Genomic DNA, 6770 nt, shown 5'->3' with positions numbered 1-6770 from the left:
GTGACCTGGCTGAAGTCGGACGCTTAACCGACTGCGCCACCCAGGCGCCCCATCCTTAGCGTCCTTTCAAAACCCATACTGGCTAGTCTCCAGGCCACCCCTGCAGACTGTCTGTAGGTCAAGGGCAAAGCCCCGAACTCTGAAACCTGGAGCTGGCAGAGGTGGTCATCTTAGGGAAGACTGACCACTGCGGGCTCCACAGGGGATAGAGAAGGACTGTTCTTAGCCAAGTTTTCAGGTAAATGATATAGTCAACAACAATAATAAATGCGAGGATTTGTTGAGCACTTACTATGAGCCAAGTGCTTTACATGTACTATCTCTCTTGAGCCTCTCAATCATCTATGATGAAGGTACTGTTTATTATCCCCCCTTCACAGACGAAGTTCAGAAAAGTTCACTATAATAACTAGCCCAAGGTCACACAGCCTATAATAAAAGGTACAGCTGGAATCTGAACCCAGGCCACCTGGCTCCAGGGTCTCTGTTCGTAACACAATGCTATACTGAGCTAGAGCTCCTCAGACAAATGAGAACGTGGGGTGGAGGCACATCCAGGACCCAGGGGCGAGGCGCTAGGGGACAGGAGAATGAATACAGCCCAACGCCATGCTGGAAGGACCCAGCCAGCTGGCCGCAGCAAGATCCCTTTATTACATAAACCTGGCTCCACATAGCTCCGGCCTCTCCCCAACACCCCCCGCCCCCCATCGCCTGACTCAGGACTCTGGACAGCTGTTCACCTACTTTGTGGGGGAAACAGCAAGCTCGGAAAATATGACATTTGCACAAAATGTTGCCGGGCAGCAGAAGCCTCTTCCGGGCACGGCCCTCCCCTCCCGGGGACCCAATCCCTGCCGGAGGCCAGGTCAGGCCACAGGGGCTCTGAGAGTGCCCGGCTGCCTGTCCCGGCACACAGGCGGGCGTGGAGGAGGGGAAGGGCCGCTATTTTAGGAGGCGTCGTGGCTGTTTGACAAACAGATGTGGGAGAGGTTTCAGTTTCCACGGGCAGCTGTGCAGCCTGCCCACGGCTGCTCTGGCCCCCTGGCCGGCTCCTCAGGGATGGCAGGGAAGAGCAGGATCTCACGGGAAGGGCAGGAAGTTGTGGCCTTCGTGCCTCCTCTCAGCAGTTCTTGGTACAACCACTGGACAAATCAGGACGACTGAGGCTGACTGAACCAACGTGATTTATTCCAATTCTGCCCGTTCCCCGACCCCCCGACCCTTGGGTAGGAAAGAAAGGGTCAGCTTTCCACATTTCTGCACTGAGTCCTTCCTGCCCCTTACAAAACCCTAAATGTGATTCTTTCAAGCCCGGAGAGAATTTGCCAACGATGGGCTCCATTTTACTGATGGGAAAACTGAGGCAGTGAGTTCCAGGGAGGGGCCTAGCCGTCTCCTAGCCCTGCGTTCTCAGGTCCCTTCTGCCCTTCCTTGTCTCCCCCTGCACAAAGAGAAGAGAGGATTACCTTCAGGAGCTCCTTGGGTGGAGGCCAGGTGACAGACAAATGACACTAAGATCCAGGTGAAGAGAAACCCCCTAGAGACCGGAAGACACAAGCAGATGCGGCATCAGCTTCCACCCTCAGGCCCGGATCCGGCTGGAGAGATGGGAGGAAACCACCCAGGCCCAGTGTCCCCCAGTCTCGCCCATGGAAGGTGGAGGCAAGATACAGGCTCTAGGACCCCACTGTGTAGCCCACGCTCCCGGATTTCCAGGCGCCACCCCTGCGGGCCGGACCTGCCTACGCAGCCCAAATACAACCTGGCTTTTTACAGATCGATAACCCAAGGTCACAGGGCAGGAAAGAGTGGGCAGGAAGCCCTGCCCTGGGCGTCAGGAGACCCAGGGCCCAGCTTCAAATCTGCTGCTGACTCACCGGGCCGCCAGGGGCCCGCCCCTCCCCATCTCTGGGGCTCAGTCTCCCCATCTGTTCTGTGGCCTCAGGATCTTGAGGCCCACTGGGCAGCAGAACCAGGACTGAAAGTTCAATGGGAAGACCGAATTGATGTGCTTGGATGACTGACATCTCAAAGGACAAATGAGATGAGAACTCCTCTCTAGACGCAAGGTGGAGGAGGAGAAGACCCCTGAACCAGGAACAACGCGTGCTAAGGAAGCCGCCTACCTGGCTTCATGCCGACGGAAAAAGGCAGGGAGAGAAAACAGAGGGACAGAGGACACAGCGGGGAGTCAGGCAGACCCAGGTGCAAACCTGGCCCCGTTGCTTACCAGCTGTGTGACCCTGGATGAGTCACTCAGCCTCCCTGAGCCCGCCTCCTGCTTTGCAACACGGCCGACATTCCCAATGGTGCAGGCCAGGCATGAGGATTAAGTGAGCTCATGCATGTCAAGGGCTCGGCCTGGTGCCAGCCACAGAAGTGCTCCTTAGACAGTCATTGCTGCCCCTGAAGTCTGGGGCCCGGAAGGGTTAATGCTCTGCTCGGTGGCTCCTGCCAAGATGGGCAGAGGCAGTGATCCGATTTCACCTTCCTGTGGGAGCAGCCACCGGCGACACCCGAAGCCACCCGGGGCATCTGATCCCTGAACAGGCCAAGGGGAGGGCAGCACGTGGCCAAAGACGGCCGGCCGGGATGCAGGCAGAGAGAGCCGAGACAGGCGGGTGCTGAGGGCTAACCGTTTCCAAGAGGAAAGGTAGGATGCTGTGTTTCTGGGGAACCACATAATCCAGGAAACCCATCTGCCGGAACTGATGTCTGGAGCCCCACGTTCTTCCCAGCTCCCCGGAGCTCCTTGGAAAACAAGTTTACACCCTCCGATTTAATAGCAATTGCTCCAATTTGATTGCATTTATGATCAATAGTAATCCTGACTGGCACTGTGAAGGACACTGGTGGTCACCTACCCTTCCCTTCTTGTTCAGGGAGGCACGGACTTCAGAGGGTACTGGATGAATCCGGGTAAGTCTAAGCCAATCTTGGGAATTTCTTCTGCCATGCCAGTGACCGGTTTAGGCACACATATGTGACCCAAATGTGGCCAGTAAGATGTGAGGGATGCCTCTTAGGGCCCCTGGAAAAGTGTTGCAAAGGGACAGAGAGGGTTCCTTCTAGCCTCTGTACGTTATCGAGTGGGGATGTGCTGCTGCAGCCATTTTGGGCACATGAGCTTAACAAGCTCCGTGAGCATTTGAGGATGACAGAATGGAAAAATAGGAGACGTTTCAGGACACTTGAGATGCTGAAGTAGCCAAGCCTGTCGCTGCTTTTGCTTCAGATCTCTCGATACCAGAGGTAATAACTCCCTTTCCATAAGCCAGGCTGGCTTGGGTCTTCAGTGAGTTGCAGTATAAAGCAAGCTGGCTGCGGTAGCCCTCAGATGCTGACGGTGGTCCCTTGAAAGCCTCCTCCAGCCTCCGGGCCTTTCGCATGCCCTACCAAGCGCTCCCGACGCCACTCTTTAGCCTGGCCAGTTCCCACACAGGCATTCGATTCCAGCTTGGGCCTCACCTCCCACAGCCCGGTGCACGCACCTCACCACAGCAGGTATCCCACGTGTGCTAATTGCCTATTTTCCTGCTTCCCTTTCCAGAAAAAGTCCCCGAAGGGTAGGAACCACATCTGTCTTGATCACTTTTGTATTCCCAGCACCTGGTAAGCACGTCATAAACGTTCAGCGTATCTTTGTAGAAGGAATACATAGTACCTGGTATTCCAGGACTTTAAAAGCATCCCCCCCAAAGGCCCTCCCCACCTCTGCCTTCTTCCAGGGTCGGTCCTGGATAATCTTCCGTTCCCCCTCATCTTCTCCAATCTGCTGCCATTGCTGTGAAAATGCCTTTCTCACGGGGCCAGTCCACGGCGGACCTCGCCTCCAGCTCACCGCTAGCCATGACTAAAGGTCAGAGTGCCTAGCTGCCCTGACGTCATCTGGAGGAAGGACAGAGGCTGGCCCTGCCGACACGACCTGCCCGCTTGAAGCCAATGGCAGCCTCGTCGGGCCTGAAAAGAAATGACAGGAGGCTTTGTTTGACGTGCCACAAACAGAGGCTCAGGGAGGGCAGGTACCTCTTCAAGGCCACCTGGGAAGGCTCTGGGGTCATAATTCTTCAGTATTGTTTCCCACTTGGCCAGGTAGACACTAGAGGAAACCAGGGCCGGATTCCCTGGGGAAGAGCTGCATCCCAGTCCTGCCGACTCCCGGGGCACAACTAACTGCATACCAAAGGGTCTGAGACGTCCCACAATGAAGACATTGACCGTGCTTTCTGTCCAGCAGCAGTCCCCAGACTTAGGGGACCAGTGAACTCATTTTTCCTGAGAATGACTCCTCAGAGGACACTGCCCCTCGTTTTCCAGCGTGCCGACGAGCTCACTTCTATCGTGTCATATCCACCCTGCTCAAGATGCTTCCCAAGCTGATAGGGAGAGGCTGGGTGGAGGGGACAAGGTGCAAAAACCACACATGCCCTTAGTCCATTTTTATGGCTAGGGTTATGCCAAGGTGACCACTTTGGAGAGACTGAGAATACATGTGGGGGAAATATTTGTAATCCCTGAAGGTCACGAGAGAGAAGATTCACAAGGGCGATGGGATCAGAACCTGTTCTTTAATTAAGCTTCCCAACACCATGGTTTCCCATTCAAGAAGTTCAACCCTGAAGGCCTGTTATGAAAGTATTTGCCCCTCCATCCAGTCACCTTGACAAATGCAGCTGACCTGGATTCTGTGCGCACTTGACTCATACACTGCCAAAGCAAAGAGTGGGAATAATACAGTGGGAGAAGGTCCTCTGAGATCATCTAGAGGCCAGATTCTAGTCCCTCCCCCTCATTGTGAAGATGGGCAACCGAGGCCCAGAGAGGGGAAGCGATTTGTCTAAAACCACACAGCATGTCAGTGACCCACATCATCCGACCCCGCTGCTTAGCAGACAGTCCGTCTCACTTGACTTGTCTCTCATGGAGAAGAAATGGGAGACTTACAGGGACTCCCTACTTGCCAGAGACCAGAGTCCCAGACTTTACCAACAGGAACAGAGATGCAGCCTCGGAAGCCAGCAACCCATCTAAGTAAGCTCCAGGCTTGGAAAGTTGGCTCCCGGAGGGAGGCCCTGCCGATCCTTTTGCTCCCGTTCCAATGCTGTTTAGGCTACTGCTAATAATGTTTCGTGCCTGTGCTGGCTCAGAGCTTTGTTCTTCCCAACTTCTGTTTTCACCACTGACTTGTGGTCCTTGGCTCGGTGAACCCAGGGCTCCAGAATGTCGGGAAGACCAGGGCCCAGGGGCCAGAGTGGGTAGGAGGCAACTGAAACAGCAGCCGGGGGTTAGGGAACCTGACCTTGGAGGCACAGCCTGGCCACACAGCCCTCCAAGAAGGGAACCCAGGTGTTCCTACCCCCCAGAAAAGGCCCTCTGCCAGCACACCACATGTGGCTACTCCTGGACCACGAGGCTGCCAGAACCTACAGCTGGTTTGCATGGTGTTGTCTCCATCCTTGTTACCTGGGAACACACAGAATCTTACAGACCCGTACCAACTTGCACATCCGCTAAGAGCTCAGAGCTGAGACGGAGGGCACTAAAAACACACACAAGGAAAGCAGCCTGTGAACTCCAGGCTTGGCTGTGCTCTCGTGGGCTCAGCTGGGCTGGAAGCCGGCCTGAGGACCACAGAACAGCAAAGGGGGATGGACCCGTCCCACCTGCCTCCGTGGACCGGCCAGGCCCCATGTGCCCAGACAGCCACACCCAGGCCCCTCTCTTCACACCTGATACCTCTTCCATGGGAACACAGACAGGTCATCTGTCTGGACAGGAGGCGGCCCAGAATTTTCCGGTTGACTCACACATCCATTCAAGGTGAAGTGGATAATGATACAAATAACAGCTGCCATTTATTGAGCACTTATTACATGCCAGGCGCTGTTCTAAGCCCTTGACAAGCATGGCCCCCCATTAATCCTCACGAAACCTTGCTAGCTGAGAATTAAGATGCCCGTGGGGCGGGTAAGAAAGAAGAGAAGCACAGAGGCCAGGGGCTTGCCCGAGCTCACGGGGCAGTCAGGACTCACACTGGCCGATTGCAGCACTCCCTCTGCCCTGCAACCTGCTACCCACTAGTGTGAGTCTGTGAGTGTTTTGCCCCCACAGAGGCGGTCAGTCCTCCAGCACCACTGATACGGCATGTCAGTGCACCGGGCCGGGTTGTAAGGGTACCAAGCAGGTCCCTGCACCCAGAAACGGGGAAGGAGAATATGCCAACAAAGTAGCAGGCAGAATGGGCTCCGAGAGAGACCAACAGTGGGTTACATGGGGAGGGCAGCCCCCCCACTCCCCGTGCAGCACACTACGAGGGGAGCCGATGGCTGTTGAACCACGGTTTGAGGGACAGCAGAAGACACACGAGCACCAAGAAGGGGACTGTTCCAAGGACAGGGAGGAAAGGGAAGGAGAGACGGGGCCAGGGATGTGCTCCATAGGGTCATGGAGCCTGGTCCGGGAGAGGCAAAGAAGAACAAAGCTGGAGGGCATGCCAGAACCAGAGGGCACAGGATCTGGGGCACCCTGTGGTGAGGGAGGCAAGGCAGAAGCTGGGCCTCTGGGCAACCTGACTGCCCATTTGCCCAAAGCTTGGGCCCCACCATGGGGTGCTCGCCTGGCACCACTTTTCTGCCCAACCGCTGGCATCTGCCTTGGCACAGGGTCTTCTGGAGAAAATGAGTCAGCAGTGTGCTTACTGGTGCTGTGTGTGTGTGTGTGTGTGTATGTGTGTGTGTGTGTGGTGGGGTGGGGTGGGGGGGGGGGGG

At 55.8% G+C, this 6770-nt stretch overlaps 1 long non-coding RNA gene across 1 annotated transcript; it reads right to left on the bottom strand.

Moving 5' to 3' along the window:
* Positions 1–612: 612 nt before the first annotated feature.
* LOC121024286 (uncharacterized) lies at positions 613–2632 on the bottom strand. The gene is made up of 2 exons (XR_005787657.1): positions 1470–2632; positions 613–1145 (listed from the first exon to the last, which is right to left on the bottom strand). It is a non-coding gene; the product is annotated as an uncharacterized LOC121024286 (long non-coding RNA).
* Positions 2633–6770: the final 4138 nt, after the last annotated feature.

This window comes from Herpailurus yagouaroundi, unplaced genomic scaffold (assembly GCF_014898765.1).
Source record: "Herpailurus yagouaroundi ecotype Mexico unplaced genomic scaffold, PumYag 62807, whole genome shotgun sequence".
In the NCBI taxonomy this organism is placed as follows: domain Eukaryota; kingdom Metazoa; phylum Chordata; class Mammalia; order Carnivora; family Felidae; genus Herpailurus; species Herpailurus yagouaroundi.
The sequence above is the reverse complement of the archived record's forward strand: the minus strand, read 5'-3'. Positions and strand labels throughout refer to the sequence as shown.